General features: G+C 42.5%; 1 long non-coding RNA gene across 5 annotated transcripts in view; it reads left to right on the top strand.

Moving 5' to 3' along the window:
• The window catches only part of LOC138436702 (uncharacterized), a 480,161-nt gene that overhangs the window by 158,274 nt on the left and 305,307 nt on the right, over window positions 1-16,580 (top strand). For all 5 annotated transcript variants that reach the window (XR_011255537.1, XR_011255535.1, XR_011255534.1 and 2 more), the window contains one exon: window positions 4,943-5,032. This is a non-coding gene — a long non-coding RNA (uncharacterized lncRNA). The remainder of the gene's footprint in view (window positions 1-4,942; window positions 5,033-16,580) is intronic.

The raw sequence follows: 16,580 nt of genomic DNA, 5'->3' as shown, positions 1-16,580 counted from the left end.
GTTATTGTCTGCTGGCAGGATTGCTGTTAACAGAAAAGATCAATGCCATTCATAGATTATTGGTTGAGAACCAGCAGCTGAGAGCACATATAGAGGATTTGAAACAAATGCCAGCTGTAGCCCTTGACCTAAGGACTTTATTGTTTCTGAATTCTGAAGGTTGCACAGTTTCAGTAAGCAGACTCAGTTGAGAAATAAGTACAGCTGATGAATCATTAGAGGAGGAAGGGGAGAGAAAGAGTGAGGAACAGATGACCAGGAAGCCCAGACCTGTGCTGCAGGGAGGCTAGGGGCATCCATCATCATTTTGAGAACTTTCCTAAAGTGGAAGATTGAGAATCCAAAATAGGGAAAGAAGCAAAAATGATGCAGGAGTACAAAAGTATGTCTAGCAAAATAGTTTAAAAGTGTTTGCAGTTCAGTTCATTTCTAGATTTGAATCTGCTTATCCTCTGGGATATGGCTGGACCATGGTGATCATGGAAGTCTGGTCTTGAGCCACTGAAGAAGGTTCAGCCAAACAGCCTCAAACTGACACCCAAAGCTTCTGTTTTCTCTGAGCGGCCTCTGGGAAAGATCCACATCAGGAGATTGTATCGTACAAAAAGATCTCTTTTATTTTGTTGTTATTCCTTTCTAAATAGCCTTGGCAACCCAGACTAAAGAGCATAAACGTTAACAAAATGCCAGGAAAAAGTAAAGAGAAACATAAAATTCAAACATTTACCAAGCCCCTACTGTGCCGGGTACCATGTGTGATATGATTCACTCCTTATAATTAGGTATGTGGCATGTATGAGGTATGTTTTATTATCCCTGTTTTATAGATTAGTCATTAATTAGGACAGCAGCCAAAATGAAAAGTGCAGTTGAACAGGTTGAGAGCTGAACTGTCAAACATGACGCCCTGGTTAATGGCGGGTTATTGATGGTTATTACCTGGCTGGTGGGTCTCCGATAAACTCTGCATTGACTTTGGCTCAGAAAAAAAAAAAAAAAAAAACCTTTGGTGAAAACAAATTTATCTGAAATAAACATCACAATATTATGCTTTAAATCTCATGTATAAAAATTCAAATATAGAGTACACATATAATTTTCCCCTTCTTTCTAGGTCTCTTTGATTTTAAAACTGCTATAACAATCACAGTCAATTTGAAAGTGTTGATGATAACAATACCGTCCTGAATTTTTATAGAGACTTTTTTCTTGCAAGGACCTTGAAGTGCTAAAAATGTTGTCATCCATATAGGCAAACCTCGAGAATATCTAATTTAGCAAATGTCAGTGATAAATTCTTCTGGTGCCATTCTCCATGTCTTTGAATATATTAGAACGCCCTGGAAATAAGAATGTTTATTCTCCAGCAATTGACTGCTGGTAATATGGTTAGTTGGTATAATTCCACTTGTGTTTATTGTTTATCTTTTAAATAGCTGCTGGGATTAAAAAAAAAATCCTTTATGTTTTCTTCCTATTTCTAAAGTGGTAGGTATTACACACTTTTTAGTGCTTTCTCCAGGTAGGCTAAAGAAACACTGTCTTTAGCTAACTTCATTTTTATGCTGGCAAGCACCCTTTCACAAACAAAATGGGAATTAGAATAAAAATTGGAATTTTAAAGGCCCAAACACACAGTTTCTGAACAAAGAGAAAACAGCAGAAACCGTGAGGTCAAATATATGAGTGAAGGATCCCAGGACTGGATATCATGGGCCTCGCTGAGCTCTGCAAAGCCCATGCACCCATTAATCGCCCAGCCTGGCTGGTGAGAAATACCTGGTAGGAGACTAAGGGCATCCCATTTTTTTTTTTTTTAAACAGATTACAAAGTCATTCTGTTTCTTGGATTATTGCAAACAGTTAAGCCTTTGCTCTTTATTTTAATTTTCAATGACTTAATTAGCAACAACTAAACTTTGTCCACAATAGCTAGCATTATGTTTGAGTCAATTAAATGCCCGACAGTGTCATTAAAAGCAGTAGCGCAGAGAGCAGGATCTGCGGGAGCTGGAGAGCGGGCGTGAGGTGGCCTGGGCTCCTTGGAGGTGTGGTCAGAGTCCGGCCTGAGACCCCTGTTCTCCTGTCCTCCACTGCCTGGGTGGCGACAACCAGTTCCTCACTCATGCCCACATCAGTGCTGTAACGTCCTAGGGCCTACCCCTTGCTCATCTCATAGATCTAAAATCTTCTTGTTCTTTAAGTTTGAGCCTAGATCACATTCCCCCACAAACCTTCTCCTATCCCCTGCTGGTTGCTAGCTCCCAGTGATGATAAGAACCCAATTTTACTTTGGAAATAGTGATTTATTTCTATATCTGAGGGTGGATCTGTTAAGTCCCAGGCCAGGCAGGATTTAAAGGTAGAGACATGTCAGGATTACCTCTGAGGTTGGACTTAATTGCCCAAATTCTTGGAAACCTTAGGAGAAAGAGGACAGGGCTCATTTCCAGAAAGCTGGCTGGGCCCTGCCTTGATGGGGAGGGTGAGGGGTTGCTGGGAGTCTAGTGGACCCCAGACCATGGAGACAGTGGCAGACGTGCTTGGTATGGGTGACTGGTTGCACAGCAATGGGAGGCTGAGTGATGTTCAACACCCATGATAAGCTCCTACTTGGCCCTCTATTCATAACTCCTGGGGGGCCGGGGGGGAACGCCTCCTTTCACTATGTGAAGGCCTCTGATCCAGAAAGTCTTATCCAGGTGGAGTTCGGACCCATCACGAGAGTCCAGGCTGAAAGTCATGGAAGGGTGGGGACCTGGTGCTGTGAAATTCCAGTATGTTAGGAAATCTGTTTAATTTAGTATTCAGGCGGGGACACTTTGGATGTTAATGATTATGTTAGGGGAAGCACACTGACACTGCCCACCCTGGCCGGGCACCACAGTAACCACTTGCATGAGCTGTTTCATGATGGGAGGTCCACTAACTGGAAGAGTTCAGGAAAGGTCAAAAGGAGACACCACATGTCTGACCACTTCCCAGAATCCTTCTTGCTGGCATCCATCTCGACTGAACAAGGCATGCACCACCAGGAAGGACTCTGAGTCAGAATGATTGGCTAAAGACAACCCGGAAACAAATCCCATTACCATAAAACCTGAGATTGTGAGCCACGTGGCAGGGCAGTTCTCCTGGCTTCCCTTGCCCGACTGCTCTCCGCTGGGGCACCCTTTCCCAATAAAATCTCTTGCTTTGTCAGCATGTGTGCCTCCTCGGACAGTTCATTTCTGAGTGGTAGACAAGAGCCCAGTTTGGGGCCCTGGAAGGGGTCCCCCTTCCTGCAACAATTATACTGCGATCAGAGGTGTAAACTTGGACTGTCCTGGACAAGCTAGGTGGGTGGCCCCCTGACCCAGAAGCCACCTAGCGTGATGCCATCCACAGCCTCTCTCTGGGTCCTCTGTACTGGGTCGCTGTGGGTGTCAGTACCACACTGTGCATTGGAACTTGCAAGAGGGACCTGGAATGGTTGATGGATGCAGATGCAGCTGTGAGGTCACACCCATGGCCCCACCTTAGTGGTGAGGGGGCCCCACTGGTGACACCCCACACCTCTCCTTCAAAGGGTCCTGTTTCCTGGACACGTCGGACAGTGCTGTCTGTTCTAGGAGCTCAGGCCAGGCACTTTTCAAGACACTGGCCCCAGACACGGACCAGAGCCCCTTGGAGCCCTGCTGATGTTGGACCTGAACGTCTAAACTCATACATGCTACAGCGGGTCTCTCCTGCTGTCCGCTTGCTCGGCCCACAAAATTGTTTGGGGGTCTAAAAGCGGCAAGCTGTCTCTTCTTCCAGGGGAAGGAGGGGGCTGCCCTCTCACTCTTGTCCTCTTTCCCCCTGAATTCCAGCAACGTGTAGGGCCTTCACGTCACCAGAGTCATTTTCCAAATGAACAAATTGTGTTTTCTTCTTCGTTGAACCTGATATTTGAGCCAATCTGTGCAGGCAATTTCCTCTTCTTTGTTTTGCTGACCCTGAGTGCCCCTGGCCCCACCGTAATTATCCAACAGCTCCCGCCTCTGGGAGCACGGCTCCTGTTCAACAACAATAACGATTTCGCTGCACATGAAAAGAAAAAGGCCCTGATTCCAGGGTCTTGTCTCCCTTTTAGATGTTGGTTGTTTACAGAGTCTTCATTTCAGTGGTGAGTTGGCATTTCTGAGATCCTTTGGGAAGCCATGGCCTGAGCTCTGTCCCCCAAAAGAGAGCCAGAAGGCTCTCTAGGGGTGTGTGTGGGGACAGCAGACACCCCCCCCCCCCCAACCCTGCAATGTATTTACATCAAGACAATGTGGAGTTCCTGTCCTATGGCTGGGGAGGGGACAGAGGAATTATCATCTTGGACAGCCCATCTCTTCCTGGGAGAAAGGAAAAGATGTGATGGAGTAGAAAGGGTCCAGGATAGGAGAGACTCTCTCGACCTGTTAATCTCAACTTTTCTCAGAATCAAACACCTTTTGAGCAGTCTTTCTGTTTTCTATCCATCCATCTGCCCATCTGTTATCTCTCCCTGTTCCATCAAGCATAAAGCATTTATTAAGCACTTAGGTTATCAGTGGGTGTTTGGGGATGAATCGTGTCCTCCACACAACTCACAGGTGGATGTCTTAACCCTTGTAGCTCAGATGGGACTGTTTTTGGAGACAGGGCCTTTAAAGAATTAAGGCAAAGAGGGTTCATATGGGTGGACTTTAATCCAATCCTTATAAGAAGAGGAGATCAGGACAGAAGCAGGTGAAGAGGGAGACCCATGCAAGAAGACATTCACCTGCTAGCCAACAAGAGAGGCCTCAGATTGAGATCAAACCAAATCAAACACTTTAATCTTGGACTTCTAGACTCTGGGACTGTGTAAAAATATACTTCTGTTGGTTAAGTAGCCCTATCTGTGGTATTTTGTTCCAGCAGCGCTCACGGACTATTACTGTGTCTCTTCCAGGTAGTGGAGACCCAGTGATGCACAGACTCCTCAAGCTGCTCAGAGCCTAGCGGGGGATGTGGAACCCCAAAGGAGCACAGGTGTAAGGAGGTAGGTGGGCAGCTCCCTTGCATCATCTTTCAGAGTGGTGGCTATAGGCTGGATCCCAGCAGGATGCCGTGGCCAGGGACTGCGCACTGTCCTGATGGCTTCATGAAGCAGAGTAGAGTAATGTAAGGTGGCACATTCCCAAGGACATGCTTAGGGGGCTAAGCTACTGAAGCAAAGTTGATTATGGTTCTGTGACCTGAGTTAATACTCACAGGTGCACGAAGCTGGGGCACATTGGTTGTGTGAACACTGGTCCACATTTTTGACATCAGTCACCAAGTGTTTATTAAATAAAGAACCTTATGCTTGCTTGGAATGGGCTGACTCTGCTGTGGGAGACAGAAGGAAGAAACCGGGGCCTGGTCTTTTTTTTAATGATAGATAATCGTTTTTTTAGAGTTTTTTAAAAATCAGTTTTTTGGCTGTACTAAGTCTTTGTTGCTGCTGTGGGCTTTTCTCTAATTGCAGTGAGCAGGGGCTACTCTTCATTGTGGTGCACAGGCTTCTTACTGCGGTGGCTTCCCTTGTTGCCAAGCATAGGCTCTAGGCTCACAGGCTTCAGTAGCTGTGGCACGTGGACTCAGTAGCTGTGTCTCACGGGCCCGATTCCTGAGGCATATGGGATCTTCCCAGACGAGGGATAGAACCCATGTCCCCTGTATCAGTCAGTGGACTCCTAATCACTGGACCACCAAGGAAGTCTCCTGGGGCCTGCTCTTATCTCAAAAGACCTGGTTCTGCCCTTGGGAACACTACCAGTCATGATAGAGGAGACTCATCCATGAGGGGGTGGGAGGAATGTTCTGGGTGGTGTGTAAGTGCCCAAGTAAGCGGTTTATACCATGGCCGCCCCTATGAGGTCAGAGCCAAGGAAGATCAATGTGGACTAGAGCAGTTCATTTAAGTAGCAATTAGTTATAATTAATCAATTATGTAATGGAGTAGCACTTAATTATTTACTGCCTTGTTCAGTTTTCCAACTGCTCACAAGTGCCAGCTTTGTTTCCCCAGCCGGAGCAGAACCTCCCCAAGAACAGAGACAGGCTGCTTCACTGGTGTCAGAAAGGGCTGGGGTCAGATTTTCACATCTGAGAACAGTGATCTGAGGTACGGGAAGCATGGGGACTTCTAAACAATTGCAGGACAGTGAGGGACAAATGCAGCTTCGGTGGGTGTGCGGTTTTTCAACTGAACATGAACAGAAGGCGTGCCGAGGGAATGAATGGTGACAAGTAACACCCATGACAAGTCTCCAGTGTCGGAAGGGGTGTCCTCACAGCTTCCCTGACGTGAGGATACAAGTCCCACTGATGCTTCCTGAAGAGTCCTAGGCTGACCCTCTGAGCTGACACCCAGCAGGTCCATCTGGTGCTCTGAGAGTCAGTGGCTGGAGAAGGTCATACAAGCTCAGGTGGAGGACTTGAGCGGATTTCATCTCACGGGCTTCTGTTGCTCTGTGTTATTCACTGGGAGCTGCCTCTTGGAAGCCAGATAGAAAATCAAGAGGAATGCAGTGAACAGCTTCTTGAAAATAAGTGTTGGGTGTCCCAGGATTTCAGGCTTATGGGAGGCACTGCTAAACCCCAGCCATATGGCAGCCAAATGAGTCTGAAGTTCCTTAAAGGACAGATTCCTACAGTTAATGCTTAATGGAATCTTGAACTTGTATGGGAGTCCAAACAGGCTGACCTCCTAAATTCCAGGTTTCCCTGGCTGGCTCAGGTCTGGCTCATCTGCAGAGAACGATGGTGCCTCCTCTCCCTCCTCAGGGTCAGTGGGTGTTAATACCTGTATTCACAAATGGGGCAGAACACCCCGGGACTTGCAGACTGATCGCTTTCATTAACTTTAATTGGATTCTTTCGCACTTGGAAAGAGAAGTGTAACCAGGGTTTAATTGGAAGAGTATCTCAGACCCTGGGTGATACAGGATTGTAAACATTAAAAGTGCTACAGCTGTGTTGGTGGGAAATGTTGAAGTCACTTATGTTGTTTGTAAGGATAGTTCACAGACTTAGGGATGTTAGGAAGCTCTGGGCATGTCAAATTTAAAGATTATTTTTGTGCTTGTCTAAAAAAAAAGTAATGTGAAGTCAGATGTGTGCAAGTGAAGTTATATATATACACACAATATTTTTTCAGGTTATTTTCCATTATATTATTACATGATATTGAATATAGTTCTCCGTATTATGTAGTAAATCCTTGATGCTTATCTATTTAATGTAGTTTTTAATCTATTAATTTCATACTCCTAATTTATCCCTCCTGCCCTCCCCTTCCCTTTTGGTAACTTTAAGCTTGTTTTCTATGTCTGCATGTCTGTTTCTGTTTTGTATATAGATTCATTTGCATTATTTTGTAGATTCCACATTATAAGATATATCATAAAATAACTGTCTTTCTCTGTCTGACTTACTTCACTCGGTATGATAATCCCTAGGCCCATCCATGTAGTTGCAGATGGCGTTACTTTACTCTTTTTTTATGGCTGAGTAATATTCCATTGTATATGTTGACCACATCTTGAACCAATCACCTGTTGATGAGCATTTGGGTTGTTTACACGTTGAGATGATCTTTTTAAGAAGCTTTTGAGGACCCTGGTGTTTAATACACATCTGTTGAACAGAAGAATGCATGGCTTGACTGGTAACCCTAGGATTTGCTCACCTCTCCAGTAACCCTAGGATTTGCTCACCTCTCCATCAGCACTGTGTCCCTTAGCATCCACTGCTGGCCTTAAGGAGGTGGCTGCTGGAGAGGTCAAGCCAATGCTGGCTGGCAGCCTGCCCTGCGAGAGCCCAGAGAGTCCCATAAAATGAATTAGTGCCCAAGTCACTGCCTTAGCCCTCTGTTCCTTTCTTACACGTCTTGTCCTGAGCATTGGGCCTGGCATTTGCCTCCCACACTGTCGGCATTCTGTATTCTTTCCTAGATTTTCTTTTTTCAGGATCTGCACCCAGGTTCTTTCCTCACTCTGGGGTGACAATGACTGTCTTTTCCTGAGTGTCTGAAGTGTCAGGCGGGAGTGCTAATAGTGGCATTACTGAGCACTGTGAGGAGGTGATGGGGGTCCCTAAATCATTCCACGTGTTATCTCCTTATCGCTTCCTGGTCTAGGAGGTTCTGAGCCTCCTGCACAGCCTGGATTAGATTTTCTTTTAAAAAAAATTCTTAACTTTTTTGGATTAGATTTTTAAAGAAATGTCTGTAGCACATTTTCCCACATTCCCCTCCAGGAGCCCACTTTCATCTCCTTGCTCTCTGGTGGCCCCCCCCGCTGACCGGGGATGGCTAGCTGGCTGCAAGAGGGCTTGACATTCACCTTCCCGGGTAGTGATGAACTTTCCTTCTGGAGGCCAGTGCTCCTTAAGGGTGAAGCACACACAGGTCCCTGGAGAGGAATCCGCTTCCCCGCCCCCCCCCCCCAAAGACTGTTCTCTCTGATTTTAAAAATAGCCTTTCCTAATTCACATGAAGAGGTAAAGCATCCTCTCAGAAATTTTGTAAAAGGAGTTAACTATTTCATCAGGATTCAGAGTGGCTGCTCAGAGAGTAGAGCCTAGATAAGAAGGGAGGTCTGGCTTCCTGGGATTAGGGGAGAGTTGGTACCTGATGCTCAGCCAGGTTCTGTGGACACAGAGGCTGGCTCTCTCTGGGACATTTCAGACTCGAGAGTGAAAGCACGTGGACAAATGCCCTGATGGGTACCAGCATCCAGGCTGGATTCCTGGTCCTAGTCTTGGACATCATGTTTGGGGATGGAGGACTTTCAATGTGGTCATTTCATTTGCAATGTTCCAAAGGAAGGTCAGGAGCCAAGTGTGGCTGATGAGCATATGACCCATGGCTGGTACAGACTGAGACACGCATGCATACACACCAGATTTCTAAGACTTGGTTTACGGAATAATTGAATAATTATTCACTTGAATAATTTTTATGTTGATTACATGTTGAGATGATCATATTTTAGATATATTGGGTTAAACAAAACATACTATCTTTTTTAAAAAGTTATTTTTTTGACTGCATCCCATGACATATGGGATCTTTGTTCCTAAACCAGGGATTGAACATGCGCCTCCTGCAGTGAAAGCATGCAGTCCTAACCATGGGTCCACCAAGGAAGTCCCTAACATACTGTTGAAATTAATTTCCCCTGTTTCATTTAACTTTTTAAAATGTGCGTGCTAAGTTGCTTCAGTCCTGTCCGACTCTTTGCAACCCTGTGAACTGTAGCTTGCCAGGCTCCTCTAGGCAAGAATACTGGAGTGGGTTGACATGCCCTCCTCCAGAGGATCTTCCCAACCCAGGGACTGAACTCATATCTCTTACATCTCATTGGCAGGTAGGTTCTTTACCACTAGCACCACTTGGGAAGCCCCTTTTTAGTGTGGTTACTAGAAAATTTAAAGTTGTATGTGGCTTGCTTTCTTCTCCTATTGGTCAGTGCTGGTCTATGTCCTCTAAGAACAGTGAGGGTGACGGGACACAGGGATGGCCTTGAACTAGCATCAGATCTGAAGAACTGGATGGGGCCCTTGCAGGCAAGTGGCATATTTTGGGGGCGATAAATATCTTTCGGTAACTTTTCCTAAAAACAACGGAGGTGAGATTTCCCTTAGAATCTCAATCCTTCTTTAAGATCTGGGGCTAGTAAGTATGAAGCAGACATTTTCAGGCAGAATTGGACCTTCTTTAGACCCTGTTCAGGGACAGAATCAAGTTAAGTTAGTTGATCTGCCTGCTTGGGGCTTCATTATTTTGACTAGTTGCCGAGTTTCTCTGTTTTCATAGAAATTCCCAAAGCAGTTCTTTAGCTCCAACTAGATAAAGACCACAAAATGATTAATTGAGGATACTCACACTATGGTATAGAACTAGGTAGAGTTCACAAGCCTGAGCACATGCAAGTAATGCTATTTACTGTACACTTTGGGGTCTGATTTGACAACAGCGTTCCATTTCTTTTTGGGGTGGAATTGATGACTCTCTTGGAAACATCTGATGAGGTGAACTCTCTCCCATAGGGTTCCAACTTTGTCTTTTGGGGCCATGGTTTTATTCCTCCATGTTCTGTGCTTGTCTGTGCCAGAAAAGTCATCTTAAACTTCTTGGTGTCAACAAATATGATTTGTTAGGGATATATGTACATTTAATTCAAACGTTTGAGTTAGATATTTTATTATTATATATTCTATTATATATAATATTTTATTATATTTGAATTAAATGTTTCATCATTACATTGTTTACTCTATAAGCTTGTTATAATTATATATAATTCTTTATGTATTTATCCTAATGATACATTGGTTTTTAAAAAAATTTTATTAAAAAAAAATTTTTGGCTGCACTGCACAACTTGTGGGATCTTAGTCCCCTGACCAGGGATTGAACTCGGGCCATGGAAGTAAAAGTGCTGAGTCCTAAACCCCTGAACCACCAGGGAACTCCCTGCATTGGTTTTAATAAGGAAAATTAGAAGCAGTTTAAATGTTCATCAGTCAAGGAATGTTAAAAAATGCATTACCAATTCTATGGAATGCATCACATAACCATTAAAAAGTAATTAAAAATGTGTGCATTTATATTGCATGTAATTACCAGTAGGCTTCATATTATTTCAGTCAGCTTGCACTTTCTCCTCTCTTTCACCTGTTTAATGTTTATAATTTTTTACTTGAAGTTTTTCTTGTTTTAATAAAAGTATACATGATATATATTTAAAAATACATAATGTTTACATATACACTGTGAAATCATTTCTATAGTCAAGCTCATTAACATATTCATCATCTCACAGTTACCTTTTCGTGAGGGTGTGATGAGAACACAGGATCTACTCTCCTAGCAAATTCCAAGCATACGGTACAATATTAACCATAGTCCCTGTGTTACACGTTTGATCTCTAGAACTTATTCATCCTACAAAACTGAACCTTTATATTTCTTGACCAATATCTCCCCATTTCCCCCAACTGCTACCCTTGCCCCTGGTAACCACTATTCCACTCTCTGCTTCTGTGAATTATAATGCAGTATGTTTCTTTCTGTGTCTGGCTTTTTTCACTTAGCATAGTGTCCTCCAGCATTGTATACTCTCACAAATGTCAGAATTTTCTTCTTTTTTTTGAGAGTGAATGTGTGTCTGTGTGCAAGTGTATACATGTATATTATATATATATATATATATATATAAACATGTATATATATATATAAAATGGATGCAATATTTTTTTACTCATCTGTTGACGGATACTTGGGCTGTTCCTTATTTTGGGTATTGTGACTAATGCTGCAGTGAGTGTGGGGATGCAAACGTCTCTTTGAGATGCTGATTTCATTTCCTTTGGATGTACACCCAGAAGTGGAACTGCTGCATCACATGCTGCTGCTGCTGCTAAGGTGCCTCAGTCGTGTCCGACTCTGTGCAACCCCATAGACGGCAGCCCACCAGGCTCCCCCGTCCCTGGGATTCTCCAGGCAAGAACACTGGAGTGGGTGGCCATTTCCTTCTCCAATGCGTGAAAGTGAAAAGTGAAATGGAAGTCATTCAGTCGTGTCTGACTCCTAGCGACCCCATGGACTGCAGCCCACCAGGCTCCTCTGTCCATGGGATTTTCCAGGCAAGAGGACTGGAGTGGGGTGCCATCGCCTACTCTGACTGCATCATATAGTACTATTTTTAATTTTTGAGGAACCTCCATATTATTTTCCATAATGATTGTACCAATTTACATTCCTGCCAACAGTGCACAAGGATTCTCTTTTGTCCACTTCATTGCCGACCTCTTTTGTCTTTCTGATAACGCCATCCCAACAGGTGTGATGTGATTTCTCAATATAATTTTGATTTGCATTTTCCTGATAATTAGTTATATTGAGCATCTTTTTATGTATATATTGCCTGTTTGTAAGTCTTCTTTTGAGAAATGTATATTCAGATCCTTTGCCCATTTTTAAATTGGGTTAAAATATATGAATTTTGGATATTAATCCTGTGATTTATACGAACTATATGTTTGATCATTCAGGTTACCAAAATATATTTTTCATATATATTTGATCTTCTTCCACTGTTCCTATCTCAGAGCTCCCAAAGTCTTTGGAATTTCCTAAATGTTGAGAGTGATACAGATATCTTTTGTTGTATTAATGAGGTGACTTTTGGAAAAGCAGTTAAGGATGAGGGCTGGTTGCCAGAGGAGCCAACCTTGTGATTGGAGGGTTGGAAATTTCAGCCCTCACCCCCTGACCTCCTGGAAAGAGGAGGACCTGGAGGTTGAATCAACTGCCTATGGCCAGTGATATAAGCAGTCATGACTGTGAATGAAGCCTCAATAAAACCCAAGAGGACAGGGTCCAGAGACCTTCCGGGTTAGCTAACATGTGGGAATTTGGGGAGAGCAGCTTACCATTTCCCGGTAATTTGCCCCAGGCATCTCTTCCAGATGGCAGTTCCTGAATTGTATCCTTTTACAATAAAATGGCAATCTAGCAAGTAAAATGTTTCTGACTTCTCAGGTGCTCTAGCAAGTTAATTGAACCCAAGGAGGGAGTTTTAGGAACCTCTGGTTTACAGAGAGTTGGTCAGAAGTAGAGGTAATGACTTTGACTTTCAACTGCTGTCTGAAGTCCAAGCGAGACAATCCCACTTGTTTGGTTTGCTTCTGTTGCTTGCGCATTTGGTGTCGTATTAAAATATATATATATCATGGCCAAGACCCACATCAAGGAGCTTTTTCCTTTTGTTTTCTTCTAGGAGACTTTTAGTTTCAGGTCATACATTTAAGTATTTAATCCCTGTATATGGTGTAAGGTAAGAGTCCAGTTTCATTTGCTTGCATGTGAATATTCAGTCTTCCCCAAATTATTTATTAAAAAATCTATCCTTTTCCTATTGTTTATTTTTTGATGCCTTTGTTGAAGATTAGTTGACTGTATGTGTAGGCGTTTATTTCTAGGCTCTAAATCCTGTTTCATTGTCCTGTGTGTCTGTTTTTATGCTGGTACTATACTATTTTGATTACTGTAGTTAATTTGAAATCAGTGATACAGTCAACTTTGTTCCTCTTTCTTAAGACTGCTTTGACTATTCAGAGTCTTTTTGGTTCTTAATGAATTTTAGGATTGCTTTTGCCCAGGGATCGAAACAAGACCTCCCACATTCAGGCAGATTCTTGACTGTCTGAGCCACCAGGGAGGTTTCTATCTTTACAGAAATACTGCAGTTTTGATAGTGACTGTATTGAATCTGCCAATTATATTGGTCCTGGGTTTTTCATTTTGGAGAGACTCTAAAATACTGATTAAATCTCCTTATTTGTTGTTGGTTTGTTCAGGCTTTCTACTTTTTCTTGATTTAGTTTGATAGGTTATCTGTTTCCAGATGGTTATCCCTTTCTTTTAGGTTATCCAACTTGATGTATAACTGTTCTTATAGTGTTTTATGATCCTTTTTACTTCTGAGGCAGCTTTGTAATGTCTCCTCTTTCATTTCTGATTTTCTTTGTCTTCTTTTTTTCTTATTAATTTTAATTGGAGTATAGTTGATTTACAATGTTGTGGTATTTTCAGGCGTACAGCAAAGTGAATCAGTTACACATACATGCTGCTGCTGCTAAGTTGCTTCAGTTGTGTCCAACTCAGTGCGACCCCATAGACGGCAGCCCACCAGGCTCCCCGTCCCTGGGATTCTCCAGGCAAGAACACGAGTGGGTTGCCACTTCCTTCTCCAATGCATGAAAGTGAAAAGTGAAAGGGAAGTCGCTCAGTCGTGTCCGACCCTCAGCGACCCCATGGACTGCAGCCTACCAGGGTCCTCCATCCATGGGGTTTTCCAGGCACGAGTACTGGAGTGGGTTGCCATTGCCATCCACTCTTTTTAGAGGGTACTTCATAGTATTTAGCTGAGTTCTCTGTACTATACAATTGTTGTTGCTGTTCAGCTGCTAAGTTGTGTCTGATTCTTGTGACCTCATGCACTGTAGCACATCAGGCTTCTCTGTCCTCCACTATCTCCTGGAGTTTGCTCAAATTCGTGTCCATTGAGTCAGTGATGCTATCTAACCATCTCATCCTCTGCTGCTGCCTTCTCCTCCTGCACTCAATCTTTCCCCTCATCAGGGTCTTTTCCAGTGAGACAGCTCTTTGCAGCAGGTAGCCAAAGTATTGGAATTTCAGCTTCAGCAACAGTCCTTCCAATGAATATTCAGGGTTGATTTCCTTTAGGATTGACTTGTTTGGTCTCCTTGCAGTCCAAGGAACTCTCAAGAGTTTTCTCCAGGACCAGTGCTATACAATAGGTTCTTATTAGTTACCTATTTTGCTTACAGTAGTGTGTATATGTCAATCTCAATCTCCCAGTTTATTCCCCCTTTCCTCCTTGAGGCTGCCCTGGTAGCTCAGCTGGTAAAGAATCTGCCTGCAATTCAGGAGACCCCGGTTCCATTCCTGGGTCAGGAAGATCCCCTGGAGGAGGGCATGGCAGTCCACTCCAGTATTCTTGCCTGGAGAATTCCCACGCGTGAAGGAGCATGGTGGGCTATATTCCATAGGGACACAAAGAGTTGGATGCAACTGAGGGACTCAGCACAGCAGATCCCCCTTGGTAACTGTGTTTGTTTTCTATATCTGTGACTCTATTTGTAAATAGGTTCATGTGTAACACTATTTTTTTTTTTAGATTCCACATTTAAGCAATATCATATGATATTTGTCTTTGACTTACTTCACTCAGTATGAGTCTGCTTTCTTTTTTCTCGGTCTAGCTAAGGGCTTTCAATTTAGTTTTATTTTTTTAAAAAATGAAATCAGTTTTCTTAATTTTTTCCCTATTGTTTCTCTGTTTTTCTATTTGATTTATTTCTGCTCTAACTTGTATTATTTCCTTCCTTCTTTCTAAAATTTTTTTTTTGCACTTAGTAGTTCTTCTTTTTCCAGTTCCTTGAGGTATAAAGTTAGACCATTTATTTAAAACCTTTTCTTTTTTTTTTTAGATGCATTTTTTTTCTTTTTTTGTATAAAACTTCCTTAGTACTTCTTTTACTACATGCCATGAGTTCTGGTATGTTATTTTTTTTTGTCTTTATTTATCTCAAGATGTTTAAAAAATTACTTTTGATTTCCTCTGTGACTCAATGGTTATTTAAGAGTGTGTTTCTGTGCATTTATGCATTTTCCCATTTTCTCACTGTTATTGATTTCTAGTTTTATTCTACTGTGGTCTGAAAAGGTTGGACTTATTCAATCTTCTTAAACTTGTTAAGACTTGTTTCGTGACTTAACTTATAATTTAGCTAGGAGAATGTTTTGAATGCACTTGAGAAGAATATGCATTCTGCTGTTGGGTGGAAACTTCTTAATATATCTTTTAGGCTCACTCAGTCTGTACTGCTGTTCAAGTCAGCTGCTTTTTTTTTTTTTTAACTGATTTTCTGTCTGGATGTTTTATCTTTTATCGCAAGTAGATATACATGTCTCCTGCTACTACTGTATTGCTGTCAATTTCTCCCTTTAGATCTGTCAGTATATGTTTTAATATTTAGGTGCTCTCATGTTGGGTGTGTATACATTTGTAATTGTTTGATCTTCCTGTTGAATTGACCTTTTTATCATTAATGACCTTCTTCATCTCTAGACAGTTTTTGACCTAAAGTCTGTTTTTCTGGCATAGGTAAACCCATCCCTGCTTTCTTTTGATTACCATTTGCACAGAGTACCTTTTCCATCCCTTTGCTTTTAGCCTATATATGTCCTTAAGTCTAAAGCGGGGCATTTATGGGCAACAAATTGTTAGACTTGCTCTTTTATCTATTCAGCCACTCTAAACCTTTTGATTAGGGAGTTTAATCTACTTATGTGTAAGATAATTATTAATAGATGAAGATTAAACTATTGCAATTTCATTAATAATTTCCTGTTTTGCTCTTTTTTTTTCCCCATTTTTCTTCCCTTGCTATCATCCTTTGTTATGTGATGATATCAGGGTTATATCTGGACTCTGTCATTATTGGCTACTCTTGGTTAACTCTAGAGACACTAGTCCTATTCAGGTGGCACTAGCCAAGTTTCCTTTTTTCCAGTAAGTGATCAGTAAAACACCTATCATAGTGTCTGCTGTATAAGTTAGAAGTGACTTTTGACCCTCTAATTTGCTGAATCTCTTGTTTTGCTGCAGCAGAAACAAAAGTTGTGCAGATGACCCTCAATTATTTTGGGAGGAGAGTAACTTCCATGTTGGGTGGGTTTGAAAAGTTTTCTTCCTTGGCACAGAAATCATTGACCCAAATACCCTTCCTGCCTCCTGGGTGGATGAGACAGGCAGTTGTCACCAAGGTATGTTTGAGGGTAATTCTGACAACCTTCCTATGAAGACCATCTTTGCCATTGGTTTTCTGTAAGTATCCCAGAGTCCCACAATATAGGCATTGTTTTCAGTAGAGTTGTGCTTGACAGAGGCCTAAGCTGGAGGAAGTCGTGAACACCTTAGTGTGAGTTAGGTTGCTGTGTTCTTTTCTCCTTCCAAGGCAACCTTCAG

Source organism: Ovis canadensis, chromosome 3 (genome assembly GCF_042477335.2).
Source record: "Ovis canadensis isolate MfBH-ARS-UI-01 breed Bighorn chromosome 3, ARS-UI_OviCan_v2, whole genome shotgun sequence".
Classification (NCBI taxonomy): domain Eukaryota; kingdom Metazoa; phylum Chordata; class Mammalia; order Artiodactyla; family Bovidae; genus Ovis; species Ovis canadensis.
This window is presented reverse-complemented; position numbering and strand designations above follow the sequence as displayed.